Source organism: Haplochromis burtoni, unplaced genomic scaffold (genome assembly GCF_018398535.1).
Source record: "Haplochromis burtoni strain Fernald_Lab_line unplaced genomic scaffold, NCSU_Asbu1 Contig_21, whole genome shotgun sequence".
In the NCBI taxonomy this organism is placed as follows: Eukaryota; Metazoa; Chordata; class Actinopteri; order Cichliformes; family Cichlidae; genus Haplochromis; species Haplochromis burtoni.
The window spans coordinates 423306-447900 of NW_024582382.1; the positions used below are offsets into that span (position 1 = coordinate 423306).

The 24595-nt window shown below is 40.7% G+C and overlaps 1 protein-coding gene across 2 annotated transcripts in view; it reads right to left on the bottom strand.

The window, feature by feature from the left end:
• Positions 1-5643: 5643 nt before the first annotated feature.
• cdk12 (cyclin-dependent kinase 12) overlaps positions 5644-24595 on the bottom strand; it is a 34731-nt gene continuing 15779 nt past the window's right edge. Inside the window, exons 15-16 of one of the 2 annotated variants that reach the window (XR_006054111.1) lie at positions 24136-24232; positions 5644-6772 (exon numbers count right to left, since the gene is read on the bottom strand). The gene's annotated coding sequence lies outside the window, so the exon portion shown is untranslated. Of the gene's footprint in view, positions 6773-22756; positions 24233-24595 lie in introns of those variants that run through there. The other variant, XR_006054110.1, reaches the window with a different exon arrangement.

The following is a 24595-nucleotide window of genomic DNA, read 5'->3' on the forward strand; positions in this document are numbered from 1 at the left end:
GCCACAATGTTCAACTTTAAAATAAAAACATAAATAAACAAAAAAATAAAAACAAATAAATAAATAAATGACATTGGAATCGGACTTTTTCTTATTTAATTTTCTACTTCTATTCATACATATTACCGTTGCTCTTCTAAGTGAGCCATTGCACTGTATTTTATTTTCAAATCAAATTTTTGGTTCCATATTTTCTATTTGCAATCTGCTATGCTAAACACTTCACTATTATCATTATCATTATTATTATTATTATTATTATTATTATTATTATTATTATTGCACGTATTTATTGTATTGTTTTCTAATTAATGTTAATAGTGTCCGGAAATGAAGGGAACACTGTGTTGCTGACCATTGTTTTGTTTTTTTTGCTCTTTCGTTATTTTAATTTATTTATTTTATTAATATTATTATTGCTTTATTTTTTTGAAAAGACTCAAGTCTTTTAACTTTGTATTCAATAAACTGTGTGGTACAATAAAACGACGATTAACGAGACTGTGCAAATTGATTCCTTTTTAAGTCTTTGGACATCTACATGCGTTTTATATCCCTACAGACCACATCTCGAATTAAAATGACTTTAATTTATAAGGAAAAAAAGTGCATAGCCTGCATCACTCCTTTTGGATATTATGAGCCTGACCGGGCCTCGTGCCACAACCTGCAGGAGTTCCTCCAAGCCTCGGGGCTTTTATCGGATAAAATAGGGCAGGAGGGAGAGATCGGTGTTGCCATCTTTCTAGATTGACTAAAATGGTGCCAGTGCGTCGTTTTTGCCTGGCGAAGGTCTCCGCCTTTAAAAATGCATGGAAAGATTTGAATGTATCTCAGGACGTCAACAGATGTACTGCGGACATTTGGCTTAAGGGAGAATCTACAAGATGAATAGAACCTGGACACCGTGGTGAACACACACACACACACACACACACACACACACACACACACACACACACTCACAAAATACAGATTAAATTATGCTAAGCGCTGCAATTAACAGCATCATGGAGTCTCCTTCACACTTTCTTGACCAGAAAGAAGGAAGAAAGAAGTCTCTTTCAGCACCTCGGACAGCTCTTACACCTGGTGTTTGGTCCATGCAGTGTGAAGCTTAACGCCATGCAGAACATAAAGGGCTCCATTTTGGGAGTGATTTTTTAGATTTTTAGGAAACAAACACGTTGTGTATGTCCTTTTCTTTTGCACCAGAATATTCCATCGCTCATTCAGAAGTCTAAAGTTCCAACACCAAAAGGAAAACACATAAACACCTCTTCTGTTAATCATCACATTATTTCGATCGCTTAAATACTCTTTACATCATTGATACATAAGCATTAGGCCTGTTTGTTTCAAATGCCTTCATATTTATAATTGTGTAAAAAAAGAAAACCCACACACACACTTTGCGATCCTGACGCAACGGAAGCAATGCAGCCGTGACACCAGCTAAAATCCAAATATTTGTTAAAACAATATTATTTTAAAGACTATTCATTAACATATTCATGCTGATGTATAATCAGTTCCCTTTCCTTTCCTAAAAGTTCCCTTCTTCAAACTTTAACACATCTGAAAACATTTAAACACTTCAGTAATATGGCAATATGAATATATAGGCTTATTCATCAGGTGTTTGAATTGATTCAGGTGGATATATGAGATGTAAATTCTCCCTATCACACACATCAAGTTATCACAGAGGAGAAGTCTGACTAACATAACTTCTAAAAACCAATTTAACCACCTTTAATTTATGTATATATTATTTAAAGGGAGAAAAATCAGTGCAAGGGGCAGCCGTTGCGACCCCGGCTGGGTTTGGAGCTCTGCCCTGCAACCCATATGCTCCCCCAAAATGTGGTGGGTGCTCACTGCTGTAATGACACACACAGGACCTGAGTGGCGGGTGATGGTACGCAACATCAACACCGAAGAGAAAACAAATAATTATATAAATATATCAAAAAGTAAAACTCAGATTGTTCCACGGCTTTTTAAAATAAATCAGATGTTTTGGGAGCGGAGAATGTTTTAATTATATTGATGTTTAAAATGTTGCTTTGAAATGTTGGAATCATGTATTTTTTTCTGGAACAACTTGCTGATCATTTCCTGTCAATTCGGTAAATCTGTGTGTTCCCACGAATTTAATCTGCTGATGTCAATGCTTAAGGTTTGGATGAATGCGACACACCACAAGTTATGTGAGAATGTAATAATGTTCTGTGTAAAACATGCACCAATAAAAAAAAACAATTTTTACTTACAGCAGTTTCCGTCAAAAAAGAGAAAAAAAAATCAGCACTTTCTTAATTAAACGTATATATTCAACTTATTAACCTCGACGTCTTTACTGGGTATTGATCTAACGACGATTCACATCATTTAAAAATAAAATGAGTGTTTTATTGTGAAAACTAAGTTATGAAAATTGCCATTTTTATCTCTCTCTTCCCCAAAAGAGGAAGATATCGTCATGTGGAATATAAAAATTATAATGCCTTGAAAAGCTTGAAAAAAGATGAGTTTTTCGTCGAGAACATACCTGTAACAGGGAAAAAAATATCGTTACACGTTTTGTAGTTCGGACATATTGACGGCATATATTTTTACTGATCCTCAAGTAGTCTGTAAATTCTTCTGTAATAACAGTATGTTGTTTTATGTGATAAATATCATTGAAGATTGATCAATATATTTAAAAAAATACTTATATTTATAGAAGCTCAACTCATGGGTGCAGTGACAGTCCCTGGTGGGAATCAAACCGATAATCAGACACTGTTGTTTCGGATTATTTGCTTTAAACCTCCTCCCACATAAAACTCTGAGGCCCACTCTGCTTTTTTGTGTTAACACTTTTGTGCCCCTATGTTCTTTTTGGCCTCATCAGCAGAAAAAATAAATAAAAAGAAGAGTCTGCATGGATTTCTGGAGGAGCCAATCTAAAAGTGACTCCAGCCAGCAGTGGGAGAGGGCATCTATCAAAATACTCCCCGAACCCCCGACACCACCATCACCACCTCCTCTTCCTCCACAGTCCGGTGAGAGTGAAAGAGTGAGAGGCTGGCAGGCTGGCGGAGGAAAGCCGTGCCAAGTCCCTTAATGTTCCCCAGCAGCAGCACCAGGAGCTCCGGAGAGGACAACCCAGTGTGTGCGCCAGTGTGCCAGTTCACCGGGCCAAAGTGGCACTGCTGGGAGGAGTCGATGTTTCTTTCCTAATTTTTGCAGCATCTGTTCATTATCCAGGACGTTTAAAAACGAGAGCGCTCATCCCGAGTAACCCTTCGCAAAACACACACACACACACACACACACACACACACACACACACACACACACACACACACACACACACACATCGTACACACAACTCACGCAGATACACAGCAGTAAGGCATTTCTGTGAAGAGTTGGTCTATGAATATGCATATTTCTCTCTAATGTTATGTAGTACACGAGCTCATGCATTGCAAGAAGGTTGTGTTGCATCCTTGGAATTTAACTGCGGGTGTTGAAAGCCCTCACATGCGGTTACCTTGCAACAAATTAGGCTGATGGCACACATACAGACACACGCAACAGCCAAATTTGAAAGAAAGTAGTAGTAGTTGATTTTAAAAATCGCAGGCAGCTTGCAAAAGGTTTTAGCTTTGAAGGAAAAAGAGCAAATCAGTTAGATTGGCAACCTCTGGTCTACTAACTTGCCACTGTTAGTCATGCAGTGAACGCATTTATGCTTTTAGTTCCATGGAACGATTACAGGCCTCTGCATGAGCGCTAAGTGCGTGTAGAGGGAAAGAGAGGTTGTGACACAATAAGCTCATAGAGGAGTGTGCAATAAGGTCAAACTGAGAAATATTTTCAATATAAATATATACAGCTCTCGTCAATAAAAAAGAAAAGAGATGAGGAATTCACAAGTGTTTTTCTTATAGAGTTTATGAATTTCTGCGAACATTTGTTCTTTTCTGTGATTAAATCATTTAATGTATAATTTGTGGTGATATCGTAAATAAAAACTAAGTTGCATTTACAAAAAAATCATTTAGCTAGTCTGACTTAAGAAAAAAAAACTTCCAGTGACACTCCGTGCTCCACTCAGGATGAAAAGTGAGTGAATGAATCTCGCTGTTTAAATTATCATGTTCATGCCCACTCGTTTTCTCACTCAACTTGGTAGGGGGAAAAAATCTAGAGTGTTTGTCCGACATAACAGTCAATAGTGCGATTATCAAAATGTCACAAGTACTATGGTGTGAATTCCAATTAACGTCTAGCTAAAATAATAATCGAGTGTTTTGCTAAATGCAGATATCAGTTAAGAATATGTGCAAAAAGATATGAGGGGGGATAAAAGCGCTGCGAATTAAAAGTCGATGGGGGGGAAATGATCTGTTCAAGAGATTGTGAGCTGTCGCAATCTGTCAGTGACTGAAAACAAAATGAGTCAGTTAAAGGGGACACAGACAGGGAGACAGAGAAATATACAACTCTGTGTGTGTGTGTGTGTGTGTGTGTGTGTGTGTGTGTGTGTGTGTGTGTGTGTAGAGAGAGAGAGAGAGAGAGAGAGAGAGAGAGAGAGAGAGAGAGAGAGAGATTTAATAATTTATAAACAAAAAGAGGAAGAATGAGGAAAGTACACACACACACACCGGTGTTTACATTAACTTCTCTGGCACCTGCGCGCACGCAGCAGCGCTGAAAAACTGAAATGTTCCACATGTGTACAGACTGAGGAAACAATCGGCCAACCCTTTTGCCAAACTCTGTGCCAGTGCGCACCCCCGCCCCTCACACTGCCAGACAAGGGTGCAGGCCTGTCACTGGCAGTTCGTTCAGAGGAAATTCCACAACATCTGTTTGTTATCGCACAATGGGGCACGGCGGAGTACGGGCAGTGGGGCAGGAGACGAGGCAGAAGCTAAACTGAGAGTGTGCTACTGCTGGAGGTTCTGCCAAGGGAAAAAGAGGTGGGTGGGGGGAGGAGGAAGTAAGGTGGAGGGGAAAGGGGTGATAGGAGGTTGGAGGGTAAAATGGGCAGGGATAAACTGCCAGGGGTGCAAAAAAACCGCCCCAAAAAACAGAGGTGGAGATCAGGGTGAGAGCCAGGTAGGTTTCAGGACCTTGGCGGGTGGCCAGGTGCTTTTTTCCGGGGTTTCTGCGGTGCAAGATGTTGACGCATAGGATGGCTACCTGAACAGAAATGTTTGTTCACGTAATTTGAGTACAGAAACTCTTCTTGACCTGTATCACATCCTTACCATGGCCCAGTTCCGGTATGCTCAGGAGGTTCCGGGGGGTGGGCGTGGCTGGCCTCCTGTTTAGGAGGTTAAGTAGAAGCGTGCGCAGGGACGCAACTGGATCAGAGGGGGTTGGGGTTCGTTGCTGGTCTACACAGATGGCATGTGTACGCGTGCATGTGCGTGCGTGTGTGTTATGATAGGGTTGGATGATGCCCTGGTCACATGGGCAGCAGTAATTGGCCTCCATATTGACCAGTTTGCAGCGCTGGGGGGCGGGCAGTCTCCCAGCTGGACCTGTCAGATGGCATCGCATCCACCTCACTGATCACCCCCCGGACGACCTCCGTACCTCTCCCCTTTCCCTTTCATCTCTCCCTTTTCCTTCATCCCTTCATCTACTCCGCTTCTCTCAGTCACCTTTAATCTCCATTCGCCCGCCTCTTCTGCCATCAGAGGATGACCTGCTCTGTCCATCACCATTAATTTCCTCAGCTCTTCCAAACTTGAAGCAAGAACTTTAGAGTAGCCTTCTGGCTCATCACAGGGTGATAAACACCTTTTTCTTCTATGCTTGCCTATGATCATCAGCTTTGATTTATTAGAAAGAAGCACTGCAAATCCCATTTTTATGGATTAATAAACTGCCCCCTAACTTTGACCTTGATGCAAGCCAAAAATACCTACTTGTTTTTTGGTTGTTTTTTTTTTTTTCAGTGCAGTATTCAGTTAACAATAATTTAGATTAAAAAAAAAACCAACCTTTTGATATAGCTTGTCTTGATTAAGTAATTGAAATTCATTGTTGGGTCTGAAATGCAAATTTGATGTGCCATCATTGAAATAATTAAACTCAGAGATTTTGGTGGGACAAAGTCCTTGAACTAAAAACAGTGCAATGAAATGAGGGGAAACTAAAAGAGGTAAAGATAATGAGAACATTTCAGTAAGAATTTTTTTATAAGAATTAAAGAACATTTCATGTAATGTTTATAATAACATTGGACCACCCTGAAACAAACCAGATCATTCCACGCAATCAACAAAACATTATTTAGTTTCTAAAGCAAAAATAATGCTCTTATTTAAAGGTGGGAACATTTTTTAAACAGGAACAATTGACTTGCAAAAAGAAAGAAAAACATGTTTTTGCAGCGTGTAAAACAGACTTCTGTGTATCTGCTTGACTTCTGACATGGTATCACCCTCCCACCTGGAGAAGTGATGGTGTGCGTTTTGCTGTGAGGCGCCCGACTGTGAGGAGTTAGCGCTATAGAAAGGATTTCATCCCAGGCTTGGCAAGGAAGGGTCTCTGGGTAGGTGCAGAACAATCGTCTCTCCTTCGGTCCTGCCAGCCAGGAAACACAGAGAGCTGGCACGCGCTCAGTGGGAAAAAGAGCGGGAGTGACAAGGGGGATGGACACACATATACACACACAGTCATTGTGTTCATCCCTTCTTCACAGTACCAAAATGGGTTCTGATGATGCCGCCGGGGATTGTGGGATGACAGGCTGGTTCTGCAAAGTGAATGGGAGGACCTTATGAAAATAGTCTGTAAAATGACCGCAGTGTTAGTCTGCTGTGAGACTAACAGATACACAGACAGACAGACAGAGAGGGAGGGAGAAGAGAGAAGCAAATAGAGACAGAGAAAGCAATGAAGAGACCAGCAGAGCAGCACAGTGTCTGCCATGCATGAACCTCTGCCAGGAAACGCTCACATGGGAACGCACGTATAAGAGTTTGTGTGTATGTTCAATAAACATTCACGTGAACAAGTGCTCTTTGTATTTCTCAGTACAAGTGGACACAGGAGTGTATAACGCACGTGCATGCAGTGTGTGCGTGCATGTGCGCCTTTATGCATGAGCAAGAATGAGAAGGAGGATGAGGAGAGGTGGGAGAGGAGGGTGAAGTGTGTTTGTGTGTGCTGAGGAGAAGGAGGGAGGTGGGGGGAGGAGTGGGGTGCACGTTTAAATTCTGTGACATCTGTTCATTACAACTAGAGTGTGTTTATTTTTATACAGCCAGCCACAAGCAGTGAGCTCGGCTGGCACCGCTGGTTAATGTACCAGCCTGAGAAGACGACAAAGCAAATGAAATATTAACCGACAGACAGACAGAAAAAAAGGAGATGAGTGAGGACGAAGGGAGAGAAAGAGGGAAAATTATAACATAATATGTTACAAAAATGCACAAACACACACATACACAAAAACATACACACACAGTGTCTAACCTCACGCAATAAAGTCTCCCATTCTGATCTAATTAAGAAGAAAGACACAGTCAACAAAACGCAGTGGAAAGGCCTAGAAATCTGCACGCGCACGTGTCTGCTGCAGGCAGGATAAAGGAAAGTGATGTATAGTGAATACAAGTTGCAATACACAAAGATGCTTCTACATTCCACATTACTTAAAATAAGCTTCATTCTTTTCAGACAAAATCACAAATGTCTGTTGAAGCTACAGAGAACACAGCACTGCAACTGATACACACAGTTCAACAAGAAGGTTACTCCCTTTTTAGTGTATTTAACTGGAAAAGTGTTGAATGATTTGATTTCCAGCTGCTGCACGGAATATTTCTGAAGGTGTTTTGTGTCCACAGCTGTGAGGAAAAGGAAAAAATTTTTGATTTTCTACCTATCATCTGACATCTTGTTTTTAATGTTCTGATTTTAAGAGCATCACTTGTAATTTTATATTTTCGTCTGTTAACTTGTTCTCGTCTTAAACTTGACTAAATTGGCTCCAAAGCACAATGTCCTTAGATTATGATGTGATGTGTTAGTTTTACATGGCTAGTATGAGGCTGATTGTGGACCTTTTTTTTCTGCTGGTGGGGATTACCTATTATCCGTCCAATGGGACACATCGTTGCTGGTCAGCTCAGGCCAATCTGTTCTGCTGCTCATGTAGTCAAAACACTTGACCGAGAGCGCAGACCAACAACATTCCAGACTTTTGCATCAACAAGGTCCCTGCACTGCACTCCCTCTGACGACAGCCTCAACTGCCCCCACGCCCAGCTCCACTCTCATGCTCCCCTGGGACAGCCTGCTCTGGAATGCCACTCATGGGGAAGAATCTCGCTGCAGGCACTCAATATGTCACATGTGTCTCTGAGAAAGAGAGGGAGCCTGAGAGAGGTGTGGCAGGTATGTGCTTTTACAAGGCAATGACAGGTTGGCTGTCATGCCTTTGTGTGTGTGTGTCTGCGTGTATGTAAAAGACTGCCAGATTAAAGGTTTAAAGGGTTCAGATTAACAGGCTCAGGATGCAACGCCTTGCTCTGAGCAAAAGCGAATTAGGATGGCATTAACATCTCTTCTGTACCAGCACATTAGCCATTCATTACCGTGTGGTTGCACAATCAGTACCAGGCTGTCCCTCTGTGTTATTGCATTCATGACAATGTTAACATGTCGGAACGCTTTGTTATTCATAGGCCATTAGCACAACTAGAATTTAACCACTCACTAATCAGGAGTTAATCACCAGGTTCTTTCACTTTAAAAGCATTTTCTCAAAGTTTGAATTTATTAACATGCTTTGATTTACACATTGGAACTCTAATAGTTCAGCTTCTGTGTCTGTTTCCAGTGTGTGCAGTGACACAAACAGGCATCTATGCTGCACTGAACCCTGTACACCAGTATGTTGTAAATCTGTAGAACTGCTCTGTGAGCGCATTTTGGAAAGGCAGAAAAAGCACTGAAACATAGCAAAATACAAAGGGACCCCAATGCAAGTCATCAATGCCAATTAAAAATTATTTGTGCCAAAATAAAGCTCAGTGGCTCTGCGAGATATTAAATGTATAAAGTGTTTATCAGCTCTGGGTTTTAGAACTAATACTTTAATATCGCACAGCACTGTGTTTTGAAAATGTTTGTTTTTGATTGAGCTGAGGATTTTTTCTTCTCTCTACAAGAGATGCTCAATTTATGGGTACTGATTTATTTATGCTCCTACTTCCCAAACACTTAAAATGAAGCTAAGCTTGTGCCCATTCATTTAGGTGTGTAGAGCTGATATTTTTACATTGTTTTAAATTCCGATATGAAAGCGGTACCGCACTGTGATGAGTCCAGAGAAAATATTATCGGAATCTCTTCAGGTTTTAAGAGGTTTAAAGCAACTTGTAGCTCATTGTTAGCCGAGTGGCCTATAACTTTGATGTTTTTATTTTAAACATTACTCTGATAATGTTGTTTTCAGCTAGAGCAAGCAGCTGTTCCAAGTGGAAAAAACCTCTAAAAACCCACTGACCTGCCTGCCACTAAACATAGACAAATACACAGGATATATTCAGTTCAGTTCATTTTTATTTCAAACATGTGCCTTCACAATCATTACAATATATATATATATATATATTTAAACATCTCTGCATTTATCAAAAAAACAAAAAAAACCCCTCAAAGGTTAAAGGAGACCAAAGAAAGAGTTAAAAGAGAGTAAGTATCCATTCAAATTTACAAAGTCCAAAATGCGACTTTTAAATGAACGCTAATTCTTGGCTAACAAGTTTGTCACCTTAACACCTTAAATTATACTTTATTGAACCCCGTGGAGAAATTCCTCTCTGCATTTAACCCATTCACTCAGTGAAGCAGCAGGCAGCCATTGAGCGCACGGGGAGCAGTATTTAGGAACAGTACCTTGCTCAGGGGTACCTCAGGGTAGTTGTTTAGGGAATCGAACCCCCGATCTTCCGATCATGGGGCCACCACTCTACCTATTGAGCTATCCCTGCCCAAATCACAGTGAATTAAATCAGATTAAATCACCTTGAATTGTGATTATGAAGTGCTGTGTTCACTGACTAAAATTAGATAAAAGAAATAAGTACAGCGTGTTTAAGAGCAACACAATGAAGAAACAGTGTGCGTTTAAAACATAGTTTTAAATTTGAGAAATGTATTTGTTACCTGGGATGACAAATCATCTTCTCTATTTCTACATTTATACAAAGGCAAAGCAATACATTAATACATTTTGCGCTGCTAAATTCAATGTTTGAACAATTTCTAGATGACACACATCACACAGAATAGCATGCCTAATTCATGAAAGCAATGCACAACTCTCAACTGCAAACTTTTCCATGTGCCTGAGTGTGCCAAGAGAGATGTGAAGACATGGACTGACACACCATCTCTTCTCTAAAGCCTTCCTCCTCAGCATCGCCAGATTAAGGGATTAGCAGGCAAGGCAAGCACTAAAGCTGTCTAATTCTCACCCAAGCACAGAGAGCTAAGGCTACCCAGAGCCTCGTGGAGCCCCTCTCTCCTCAGAGCAGCTGTGTGGTGGAAAAGAGGGACAGAACCACTTCCCTCTGAGGGACCGGAAGAAAAGGAAAGAGAAATCAAAGCATCGTTTATATGACTTTTGCACGGATGGCCTTTTATTTAGGGCTAAGAACAAAAGTAAAGTTTGTATACCCCGCAAAGTGTCAAATATAAACTTTCCTCTGTAAATAGTGCAATTAATTTCATACGATTTTAAATCATTTGTATTCTTCTCCATTGTATTACTTCAGATCTGTAACACAGATTCTTTAATATGTCCTCGTAATATGTGTTGATACAAGGAACCCACTTCAAATAGAATCCAGACAAACAGACTATAATACAATGCGATCCTTATGCAGTGATCAGGATCTAACCAGTACTAATGGGACGTCACAAAGCTTTACTTAACATAACAATGTCCCAGCACTGCCACTTTTTATACATGACTGCACTTATCTATTCATTTAGAGTTCCCTTTCACACCAACATTTAGATCTTTGCATGCACTATGAATCAATGAATCAAGGGTCCAACTAATTAATTGTTGAGAGATATAATATAAAGAAAAAAATGTTAACCAGACAGGCAGCTGGATACTTGTTGAATTTCTGGGGTATATTAATTATATTTTATTTGAATGAGGCCAAACCAATCAACATTAACAAAGCACTTTTAAAGTGATATTTACTATTTCTCTTGGATGAAGGTTGGAAAGTTGGTGGGACACAAAGGCAAACAATGAAGCACGAGGGAAAGATTTCCCAGCAGAGTCTCAGCACAAACACACATATTCATCTTGAGTTTCTGTGCACTTGGGAGAGCAAAAGCAGGTAAACGACATCTATCTCAGTTTGCATGCGATGAACAAGAGGAAAGGCAATGGAAGTGAGAGAGAAAGAGAAGGAGAAATGGGGGTAAAGACATAGAGGGTCCGTGGTTTGGGCGCGTGCTCTCCAGTGGGCAGAGGACAATGCAAAGCTGGCAGAGTTAGTGTCTCTTGCCAGAGGGAATAGAGTGCCACATGGTGCCCCTTTTGAGCAGGGCCAGCCTGGAGGGGGATGTGGGCCACAATGCATGCACGCATGTGTGCTTGTGTCTGCTTTTGTGCATGCACTTGTGCACATATGTGCATGTGTGTACATCCACACAAATCTTTTCAAAAGGAGAAGAGTCGAGGATGATGTATGTTCAAGTTTTAGGTGTAATTTATGTAGATTTGTGTGTGTGTTAAAGTGCAAAACTGGTTGTGCGAGTGTGTGTGTGCCTATGTGAAGGAGGGGGTACAGAAAGGTGGGGCACAGGGTGGGTGTGTGTGCGGGGGAGTCCCAGTTCCCTTTTGCATCTTAAATTCCTCAACATCTGTTCAACCCTTCTCTGTGGTAGCAGCAGCGGGTTGTGAGTTCTCTGTGTACGTGTGCACGCATGCTTGTGTGTGTTGACTGTTTATGTCTGTCTTCATATGTGCATGCTCTGCTGAAGGTGCTGGTTGTTACCCGCACCTTAATTAGAAGAAGACAGAGACTCATTTTCAACAATACTTTCAGGTAATGGGAGGCGTTCACAGTGAATACAAAGAGAGACCCATTCACCTCCAAAAACTGCTACATCTCCTCCACTCCCAGGACTGTGACCCAAATTACATCTCAAGTTCAACGGCCTTGATCAAAAACTAAAATGCACGTTACAGGTTTGCATTGTTAATTTTTTGTTTTCCTTAATCCAGCAGTGGATAAGGCTACAGTTGGCAGATGAAGCAGGATAACGTACAAAACCAAGTAGGGCAACCTGAATGACCCAAGAGTGTGTCCCAGCTATTAAGCCTGACTGCATTTAGTACAGTTTTCTAGCACAGATTTGAAGAGGTCTGAGTGAGATGTGGGTTAGCAGTAGAGCACCATGTGCACGTATGAATGCGAAATGAAATTTTTGAAATGAAATATTTAGGTCCTGTGTGCCATCTCCTGAGCGAGAGCGACTCGAGTTTCAAAGCGTAAACACAAACAGCTCTGAGCGAAGGCAGTGGTGCAAAATGAATTTTATCAAGTACGGTATACGTTTGCAATGCCACTACCTTTACTAATAACTTTAATAACACCATACACAACTAACTGACTATATTTCAGAGCAGAAAACTCTTCTCTAAACTCAATTTAACTAACAGTCCAGCAATTGTTTATTATATTGCAGTTTAAAAAGTATAAATTTTTAGAAATTAAATGACAATGCAATGCAGATAATAAGTAACATTAGCAAATTATGTAGCAGGAGCTGCATGCTTTCAGATGACTTTACATACAGAAGTACAATGGCATTCACTTATAGCAATGCAAGTTAATTAAGTTTATGTTTAATATAGGATGTAAAACTCTGTTTATCAGTTGCCTGTCTGGGTCAGAGGTAGACACATAAAGCAATGAGACTGCACAGACCCATCTGTAACCTCTTTGACAGACACTATCCATTCGGCACCCCTCACTAACCCGGTGCCAGTCTTGTGCCACCTTGATGCCAAGCCTGCCAAACTTATGTCACATCAGACCAGACCCTGTGTCAACTCCTCACAGTACATATGCCAACCCGATGCCCTCCACATGCCAACCTCATGCTAGATTGGTGGCAATCCTCAGACAACAATATGCCAAAGGAGGACCTCTGCTTGGTCCTGTGTGCTAATCCCCCTCAGTGGTGGGCACTGGGCGACACTGTATGGAAGTGGAAAAGGTCAAAAGTCACTAGTGAATTAGGGTTCAAAGACAAATCTGTCGTTTTGGTTCTTCTTCAGTGAATGCAATTAGCAATGAAATCATGCTCCCAAGCCCTGCTTAACCACTAATCTCAGGGTCTCTGGGTTCCCTCCAGTCTGCCTGTCTACCAGCCTGTCTCCCACCAAAGCCCCTCACCTCTGTCTCTCTCTCTGTCTCTCCTGATGCCTGCTGGCACTTTGGGAGCAGTGCCCCTCCAATCCCTGTACCCCCCCCCCCCCCCCCTCTTCCCCCCCCCCCCCCCATCTTCCATTTCACCTCCACCCCACCTCCTATCTTCTCCCTCCTCTTCCTCCTCCTCTGGATGCCAGCCGACGGCCCTCACAGTGTGGCACGCCATCTGCTGCCGCCCGCCCCGGCAACCCCCCCTCTCCTCTACCCCCGCTCCCCCCCACCCAACACACCCCTGCAGACAGCAGCTACCCACAATCCCCCTCTGCCTCAGCCGCGCGGCGCATAGAACAGGAGGCTTTCGCACAGATCACTTCACCCCCCGATGCCCCCGCCATAAAGGAGGAAACTGGGGAAAGTGTGTGTTTTTGTGTATTTACGATGAAAGTGGTGGGGGCTTTATGGCCAAAGGAGGCAAGCTAAATAAAAACAACACACGTTCTGTAGATGCATCTGTACATCCATGTATGCACGCCCAATACAAAACACTCGGTTGTACTTCACATTTGGTTTTTGTTGTTGTTTTTTGTTTTTTCATCTTGCTGAGCATGCATTCACATTCACAAGTCACTTGTTCACACTTAGCCAAACACTTTTTAACTTGGAGTTTACTTTTTTTTGGTTGTATAAGCCACATACACCATTCTCTCACATGCATTCAGGACTCGATCTTCTAATTCAAAATGTCTTTTTTTTTTTTAGAGAGAGTTTACAGATAATTTCTACAAATATATAGAAATCCAAGCAGGATGCTGATCTTGTCGTCTGTTACAATATATGTCAGTAAATTTGGATACCATCACTGAGTCTTTGGTGATTTTGGTGATGCGTTTTACATTTAGTTAATAGGATGGACACAATACAGGATGCCTCGACACAGAGGTAAAGCCTCTTTTCCAATACGCATGCCGCTGCTCCTGGTGGCAGGGCTCTCTGATTACTGTTTATCTTTGAAAAAGAGGAATAAATAAGATGAGAGGCATTAAACTATAGAGCAGCGAGAGAAGGAGAGAGAGCAGTGCTCCATCCATCTTGTGTGAGTATGGAGCCTCATTCCTGGCACTCTATCCATCAATGAGCGCAACATTAACTCTCTGGATCAGAACCAACATCCCCAGATCTCTCTCCATCTCTTTTCCCCTCCCCTCACTCTACTAAACACACACACCAACACACTGATGCAGCATTAGTATTCCAGTTCCATCTATGAAAAACCTCATCATCCACCTCTCTACCTTCCTCTCACCAAGACCCCGTTGTTTTCTGTGTTCATCCCAAAATCTCCCACTCTACTGGAAATCAAGGAGATATTTTTACACTTCGCATGCCTGTTTGGTTTCGCTCATCTCTATCCATCTTTACGCACCACACTAACCTAAACAGCAAACCTCCTCTGCACCTCTGATGTTTAGTTTGTCTCGATTCACCTCTTCTTTTCTCCTCTCCAGATCTCCTCTTTGCTGAGCTGCCTGATCTGCTCCTCTCTTTGTCTCTCTCCCAGTTGGTGTTAATAATTTAACTACTGAGCTGCTGCAGAGCTGGCTCGTGTCCAGGCCTCAGATTGGCACTGTCTGTCTATTTATGACACTGTGTGGCGGTGCACATGTGTGGGATGTGCAAGAGTGAGAGGAGGATTGTGTGTGAGTGTGCGGGTGAATGCATGCATGTGTTTCCCTATTAGACTTTAGCCAACAGCAAATTAGCCTTCAAAGCCACAAGACTGACACCTAATGTGAAGTTATAGAGAGAGATGTGAGTTACATTGTTTTTGCAGATTTCTCTTTGCAAAAATGTGTTATTTAACTTACTATTATATTAAGGAGTCATTTTGTATTAGTGTAGTGAGTGGGACACCCAATAACCAATCACAATAAATAGCTGAAGGTCTACTTGACTTTGAGGTTATGTTTAGTGTGATGTAACAGCAGTGGGTGTGAAGTTATTTTTGCTCAAACCCCTTGGTAATCATGCTGAAAATGATTTGGAGTTTTACTTGAAAATTTTTATGTATACTGGTGATCTGTCCAGGGTGTACCCTGCACATATGACAAGTTAGACAGCCTCCAACCCCCAACCCCAAACCTGGATGGATGGATGGTTGCCATTCAAGTTACATTCTTATCTTAAAATAACATGCATATCACTTTACTCAAGCTTTTACTGCTCCCCAAAAACTTTAAATTCACACATTAAAAAGAAAACAAAATACAAAAGGGAGTGTATATTGGAATTGCAGTATTAAAAGCTTACAGGAACCACAGTCCTAAGACTACATTTTTAATCTTTTTGTAAGTTTTATGTGTCTAATTGGGGGAAAAACACTGAGAATTAATAACAGTGAAGAAAAGTGTGAGTTTGGTGATTGAACACTAAAGATTTTTCACAGTAGTTTTAAAGGTCTTTTGCAATAACGCAAACAATTTTTCTCATCTTTGGTTTCATTCATAGTACTGTTTCAAATTGATGTGAAAATACAGGATATTTCATACAATAATGCAATATTATAGTTACCACAATGCCTTTTGTGAAAAATACATACACTCCATGATAATAAGTGTTGTGATGGTTATTTGGAATGGGATCTGGTATGGCCGAGAACACTCCTAAAATTCAGGTTTCTTCCTGTTAAAAGGGAGTTTTTCCTTCCCGTTGTCACCAAGTGTTTGCTCAGTTCAAAATGTAAATCAAACTTAAGTCTTTTATTTATTTAATTTGTTAAATTTACCTTAGCTTTTTTTTTTTTTTTTAGTTTAGTTGCTTCTAGTGTAGTAGTTTACACATTTCCCCAACAAGCCAGAGAGCCTTGGTTTGATTACAGGAGGAGACACAAATCCCTTGGGGTTTGTGTCAGGAAGGGCATTCAGCATATAAATCTACCAAATCAAAAATGTAGCGCTTACCCGCTGTGGCAACACCTTGTGAATAAGATAAGAGAACAGATAAGATGACCTTTAATATGTTATCTTGTGAATAAGGGAACAGCTCAAAGTAGCTTTGATCTTAGTCCTTAGTTTTTTGAAGTTTACTTATCTGTATATTTTGCCTGCATATTGAGAAACATGATTGCACGAGCACGTTCCATTAATTAATTTGTATGGGATACAAGAAGGCAACAACATTTGAGACTAGGGCCTCATAACTTGTCACTCTTAAGTTGAGGCTTACATAATTTTATTCTTAAAAAAAAAAGAGAGAGAGAATTAAAGTAAAACATCTTGTCATAGTTTAGAAAGTACAAGGAAGTAAATTCAGATTATATGGGCAAAGACGTGCAAAACTATTTTAAAGTAACAAAATTATCATGGAGGTAAAAAAATAAACCTTAAAGTCTATAAAGAGCATAGTACCATGCTATATTTATAGCAAGAGACCATTGCTGTATATTACAATAGGTTGACTGTAAAATAAATGTTCAGTGTTGTCAATCTGAGCTACCTGCTTTTTGCTATAAATTAATTGACAGCATTTTCTTACAATGTAAATCCTGAAATACTAAATACACAGAAATGATAATCACTTATTTTAATTAAAGCTGCATTACTTTCCTGTGCCAACGCTTGCTATAATGAGCTCTACATCAAATTTCCCAAAAGTGGATCCTGCATTACCTGAAAGAACAAAACAACTATACACTCTGCAGATTCAGCAATTCAGTTTAAAAAAGAAAAAAAACAAAAAGAAAAAAGGTGACATTTCCGAAGCAAGTGTGTGACACTGTGTGAATCTCGATGCCACCTCCTACACCTCTCACCCTCCTACAACGCAGCCCACAACAGATCTCTGTCGGGTAAAATCAGTACAAGCAGCTCACGAGTCGCGACGTATTTATTCATGGTATTATCAATCATCCTTAGAATTGGGAGTCATCCTAAGTTACGTTATTCTGCGCTGAAGCAAAGAAACATTTGTAAATGCACATACTTTCTCCAGACTTGACACAAATTAGGAGAATTATATACTCATTTACTTGTAACTTTTTTTGGCCTTGCGTTTCTATGCCTTCCGTACATTAATTTATAGCTTCACACTTAATTTGAAATTCTAGTGTTTTGTCTAAACTGTGATCAACAAATGGTTGCTCTGTTTTGTTTGCCAGTGATGTCACTGTCAAATTCTTACAATAACTCTGTGCCTGCAAAACCGATGTTGTTTAACGAACGGGCTGTCGTAGCATTGAGGCCTTTTCTGGTATTCATAGTAAACAGACATATGCAAGGCCACCCACCACTCCACCTTATCTAAATTTGATATCTCAGAAGGGCCTTTCACACTTGTCGGAAAACATAAACACACCACGAGCGGCTACGCGCACATAGAACCTGCACTGTCATTAATTTCAGAGATGGAGGGAGGTCAGCGTACCAGACGGTGTTTGTGTGTCTGTGTGCAAGCATGTGTGCAAGCTCGCATGGTATTGGATGTGTGTGTCATACGTATGTGAGCGTGCACGTCGAGTGGGGGGATGGAAACACACATGTGCACACACACATACACACACACACACACCGGTGTTGACAGGTGGCTGTGGTAAAGAGGTGGTCCCTGAGCTGGGGTCTGCCTGTCTCTGGCTGAGAGAGAGAGGAATAAAAAGCTCCCAGCAGCTGTCGCCCTAATTCCTCTAACACGGTGCTTGTGCTCTGATTAGAAAACAGATCTGGCCTCTAATTTACTCCTGACACCAACTAATGCTCTATATCTCAATTGCTCCGTCCCCGCTTGCCACTGGCCTGCCTGGCTGGACACACACACCTAGTGACTCAGAAAGCTAAAGTATAAGAGCGTACACCGGGACACAAAACAACCAGATGAGCGTGACTAGCAATCCACTGAGTCCTCATTGACATATGATGACTGCAATCCAGATGTGACATAGCATTGCTCTTCTCCTCAATCAGAAAAGCCAGGTCTGAGTAGTCAAGTGTGTTTCAGGACAGTCTGCACTGCCAAATATTTGCATGTAGAGCAATTTGCAACAGAAAGTGAAGATTCAAATGAAATTTACTAACTTGAATTTACAGAAAAAATTAGCTTTGAAATTAAGAGATGACTAAAAATGTTATATACGTGCAGTGGTTCCTCACCCTGTCGAAATAAAGCTATGTCTTCTTGGGCCCCTCATCAGAGGCTACACAAGTATGCAGGTTGAGAGCAGCTTGACCTTAAACTTATTTTATTATCAGGGTGGGGTTTTTTTTTTCTATTTTATTAATCTTAAAGGCCAGAAGATGAAAAATTATTGAGTGCCGCTTCCTCACATTTCAGCTTGACCTCTTGTTTTTAATTACAACTGCGACTAAAATATGGCACCAAACCCATACAACAGAAGGCAAAAACAGAGTGACGAGGTTGTCAGATTTATGTCCGAGCATGCCTGGAATCCAAAATATGTCAAAAGTATTTCATGTTGGGAAAACAGAAAATTACTGCTGGAGATGACCGTCTTTATTCAGTAGCCAAATGCACATTTTTCACCTGACGTTTAGCCTTTTTTATGGTTCCACAAGAGATAAATTATTGCTTAATAAAACATTTTTTTGGTGCTTTTGGTCTTTGCTTATTTTTGGTGAGATACAGAAGAGATTATAATATTTTAGTTCTTTTTTTAAGTGTCTTATTGTTTTTTCCTGTTTGATATTATCTTAAATCTTGTAAGGAGAACTTAAAGTTAATTGAAAAATAGACCTATTCATCTATTTTATGAAAAAGGGGTTTAAGACGAAGAGAAATAAAGAAGAAATAAAGAGCCTATATTTTTCGACTGTGGGGCTGCCTGCTTGACAGAATATAAAGTGATGTTCAGTGCAGCCTGTTTTTATGCCAACAACGGAGGACAGGCTGGCTGGGTGTCTGGGTGCCATGACGGGGTTGGCCCAGCAGGGGGCAGAGGTGTGATGCAGGGAGTAGGAGGTGACAGCTCAGTGTCACACTGCACACAGGGTGTCACCTCAGCAGGCTGGGAGAGAGAAAGAGAGAGATGAGACAAGGAAAGGGAGAAAGTGGACAGGGAGACAAAAAGGTGAGAGCTCTATCTCAATCTGTGTGTATGTTCTTGTTTAGCTATCTTAGTGAGGACCGCTTTGAGTTGCAGACCATTGGTGCGAGGACACTTTTGCATCTTCACATTTTTACACCACTTCAAAGATCTATTTGATTTTAGTGTCAAGGTTAAGGGTTAGTTCATGTTAAGGTTAAACACTTAGTCAGAGCGATTAAGTTTTGCTTTTTTTTAAAATATCTTTTTATAATCTTTAAAAGCCAGCTAAGTTTTTTTTTTCTGTTCTGGAGTATACCAGAACTTGGCGTTATGGTGACTTAATTGTATTCATACCTTATTACTGGTGTGTTTTATGTCGGCCAACAAATTATTAGTTCAGCAGACTCCGGGGTAACCTTAGCCACAAAGATGGATAATATATATAAAGCTTTCAAGCAAATCTAGATTAAAAAGAAACTAATGAAAAGGATTATAGTCTAGACCAGAACATGGATTATTATCTTTGTGGGTTTTTTTCTCAGACCATGCGTGTTTATGTAATTACACTCACTCCCAGAAGGAAGAGGCAAAGTTCACTTTTACATGTTTTTAACATGAGAATTTGTCATAAAACTGTGTTAAAAAGCCAAAAAAAACTTTAAAAAAAAAAAAAAAATCACACAGTGGCTTTTAGACTTTTAGTCTGAAGCCTCAACTTCCATCATCTTCTTGGGGTTCTTTTTAGGGTCATAAACACTGGTTGGTTAGTAAGCAAGGTGTATCATCTACATGTGAACATCTTAGAGAAAATAAAGCCAATTAAAATACTAGAATTTCACTCACTAATGTTTTAGTGAGTGGGATTCTAGTAATTCTAGTAATATTTTAAACTTTAAACTATATTATTGGTCAGATATCTGCATTAAAAATATTCCAAAAGAAAACACCTCCATCAACATGACACAGCCAGTGGCCTAGTGAGCGTGACGGTCATTGGGCCACACCCTAAATCATGTATAACTTTAAGCATTAAAATTATTAACAGTCAGTCAGTTATAAATGGTCACAAAGGGGCAAAATAGCTACAGGGACCATTATTTATTTATTTACTTTTTACCAGGTTGTAAATGTGTTTATTTCTGCTGTAAATGCAGGCATTATGGGGAGTGACTCGCTTTTAGAGCCGGCCTCAAGTGGCAATTTCATGAACTGCAGTTTTTGGCTCTTCATACTGTATTCCTAGAACGAAATGCCTAGTCAAAATTGAATTTAAATTTATTCGGTTCTTTTATTTTAATAAGGACAGAACTTCAGAGATAAAAGATAATGTAAAAGAATTTTTTTTTATATCAGGTCACTTTAAAAATGCTTTTCTTATTTAAAAAAAATCAAGCTTTGTAATAGGCTACCACAAGGTTAGGTTTCTTTGTGTAGGTGGCTCTGTATATGGTGTGTGTGCTGTGTGTGTGTTTTTATTTCCTCTTTCTTCTCTCTCTGTCCCTACTATCTGTCTCCAGAGACTCACTTGGCATCTCTCCCTACTTTTAATTCTTGCTCCACAAACTGCTGCTGTCTGCACACAAGCTGGCAGTACACACACACACACACACACACACACACACACACACTTACTTTCTTGGTTTAAGAATAACTCCCCAACCCACAAAAAAGAGAGATGCCCATGCAGCCATGTTTTAGATGCAACACACACATTTGTCTTTTACATCACTGTCATCTGAAATATTGGAGGGGGACTCACAAACACATACAAGGGGCATTAATCACACAGTACAAGTTGAATCCAAAGTGATAAACACAAATACACATCCAGTGATGAAAGACAGAGATGCTTACAGTCTCTCAGGAAATACACAGTCATTCCCAGATACTCACACCCTTCACCACTGACAGTAACACACACACACACACACAGGCGGCATCCTTGTTACTGAGAATACGAATCCAGTTTGAAAGAAAACACACACGATAAGCCCTTAAAACATCAACGCGAGTCGAGAAACTAAAAGGATATGAACATTCCAAACTTATTTGACTCTTATAATCCCTGTTTGCTGCTCCTTTACTTTTAAACTCGGCTTTATTAACACAGCTGTCAGCGATGCTCGCACAGCCGCTCACATGCATTCAAGTTCTCGAGCAAAACATACACTCACTGACAGGCAGACAACACAAACTTCAAAAGCAAGAAATTAATAAATTAAAGGAAAGCCTGATATGGATGAATAAATAACAAGAAGAGAGAGAAAGGGAAACAAAACAGGAAGGAAAGTAGAGTTTCTATAAGAGAGGAAGCAGAAAAGGAGTTGCGGTGATTTTGGAAGGAGGCTGGAGGTGCAGACAGAGAGAGGCAGATTCTGTCACACACTTCCAATTTTAACTGGCATGCAGCAATTCAGCCGCAAAGATAAAACACACACACTCCACAGATATATATACCCTACGTGTGCAACTGTGCGTGTGCTGCAGGTGGAAAGTGCCTGCAAGACACAGCGTGTGGCAGAGTGACTCGCTTGTCTTTTGAGTTTCCTACACTCCGAGTCCTTTTTTTAATTATTTGGAGAAGGGTGTGAGTGTGAACACAAATATGCAAATGAAACGGTTATTATTGCATTGCTCATCAAGCAGCGCGGAGCAGACATTAATAGGCTGATGAATATGCATGTGAATTTGTTAATTAAGTTAATTATTCTGCTGAAAATGCATTCGTCTTCCAAGGACATCTTCCCCAGGATTCCAACCTGCTCCACTCATTAGTCATGCGATATTTTACACTGGGCGCTGGGACAAGAGGTAGGGAAGGGAGGGGCAGTAGGGGCCACCGGGGTTGATATGTATACAATATCAGGGCATCGTGGGTTTCAAGTCCACTGAAGAACAGTACTAAAGGCTTCAGAAATAGATATAATGGCGACTAATCATTCAGCAGCTCTTCAGAACTGAAGGGTCAGTGAAAGAGACAAAAGCACTGCAGCCACAGCTACAGTGGGGCGTGCACGCTCCTACTGGCCAGACGTTCGCTCCATCTCTGCTTTTCTCTTTCCTCTCCAGTAATTCCCCCTGTTCGCTGCTTTTCCTCTAATTGCTTATTAAAACCCTCTTAAATGAACTTTTTGTGCCAACTTTCCAACACATTAATTAATTGTTGTAGCCAATTAAGTGTCGCTGCGCAAATGAGCTTCAGCACAAATGGTCCTGCAGGGCCCGTCCCCCCCAACTCCACACCCACCCCCCCTCCACCCCCACCCCTCGCACCCCCACCACCCTCCTCCTTTTCCTCTTCCACCATCCTCACCGACAGCTTTCCCAGCAGCCCCTCTGCCCTTAAAGAGGCAGGATCAACACAGACTCATAGAGAGAGACAATAATGTTGCCTAGCTCATGAAGCGCTTTGAATAGAATTGGTAATGAGATGGTGAGACCTTGGAAAAATACTTTTGCAAAAGTGCAGCGTCACGCAGAGAGGGTGAAGTGTCTTTGGCTAACGGGGAGTTCACTGCGATAAGGTCAGGGAAAGATTTTTAAAAGTCAGCATCATCCGCCTGTGAGGGTATTGATTATTGTTAGAGCAAATCATTTAGAATTTGGTCCAATTTTTCCAGATTATTTTCATTTTATGACCTGGCAGCAGTGACTTAATATAAAAGCATCACACATCTGTATCATCTGGCTGATCCAAAAAGCCCTCCTAAAAAAGCCCTCTTTGGTTGGCCTCACTGCTGTTCAACAATCAAAAAATAATGTGTGTGTGTGTGTGTGTGTGTGTGTGTGAGTGTGAGTGAGAGAGAGAGAGAGCGAGAGAGAGCACTTTTCTCACAAAACTATAAACTGAGAAGAAATGGAGATGGTGTTATGGCATCAATAAAGCATGCTGTTGCAGCAGTAAAGCATATATCACTGCTGGGATAAAGTCAATCAATTTTTGAAATATCACATAAATAAAGATGTAGCCATAAACGAAATGGCTGACATTAAATTCTGCTTGATAGAAGACAAAGAAGGATATGATGAAGACAGCACAATTTGCTCACGACCCGAAATGCTTTCAAAATTCAATGTGTTTTGTTTTGTTTTTTCCCCCCATTCGGCGACAATATGTTGGTGGGGAGTTAGGTTTACATTTCCAGTCAAGAAAACACTACTACTTATATGCAATTTCTGTCTTATATTAACTATTTTTTCCTTAATCCCACTTTGTGTAGTGTGTGCTTTAGATGAGCAACTGAGGGAGTCTGTGCCTCCTTTCACTGAGTTTACACATAGTCACTGATCAAACAGCCTCAGTCAGCAGACTCGACACCAAACTGTAGCACGGCTCAGAGATACGACAGCAACCCAGATTTACACTCCACAAACGAGATGCCACGCAGGCCCGCATTAATGCACGTTCTCATAGCTGTGTGCACGCAAGTAGAATAGATGGGTATTCGGATACTTTACATGATAATTATAAATCCAGATAAAATCGAGAAATATATCACAGCATATAAGATATAATGACTGATTTACAAATTGGTCCAGAATCGTTAGTTTTGTTGTGTTTCTGAAAGGCCCACATGAAAATATCTTAATGTGTGAAATATCCCTCACAGTTTGACTGACCTAATCGTTTGCTTAAAGTGAAACATTAAAATGCAGCTTGAAATGGCTTACTTTGCTCCTGCTCAGCAGTTGCCCTCTTTGCCTGCCCGTGAATCTCATCTTCTGTCGTCTCACTTCACTTTCTTCTTTTTCTTGCATCCTGATTTTGCTGCCAAATTAAAATGTACAAGTTGAGACACATTGAGGTGCCAGGCGTTTAAGATTTTTTAGATTGCTACAATGTTCCCTGCAGGAGCCAGAAAAATGCGAATGAATATTTTGACTGAGAAAGTTTCAGCTTGAAAACTAAAACAGGTCACTTCACTCAGAGTCTCAACAAAAGGAAATAAACTCTAAGAACTGTCATTTTGCTTTTTTCCATACTTCTAACAGCTGATCTGCATTTACTCAGAATGATCGACATTCCTACTAGTACTCTTGTTATTTTAGCTTTAAACAGATGTGCAATGTGATGGCTGCTAATTGTCTAAGGGTTTCAATTTTGACACAGTGGAGACAGAGTGTCTAATTG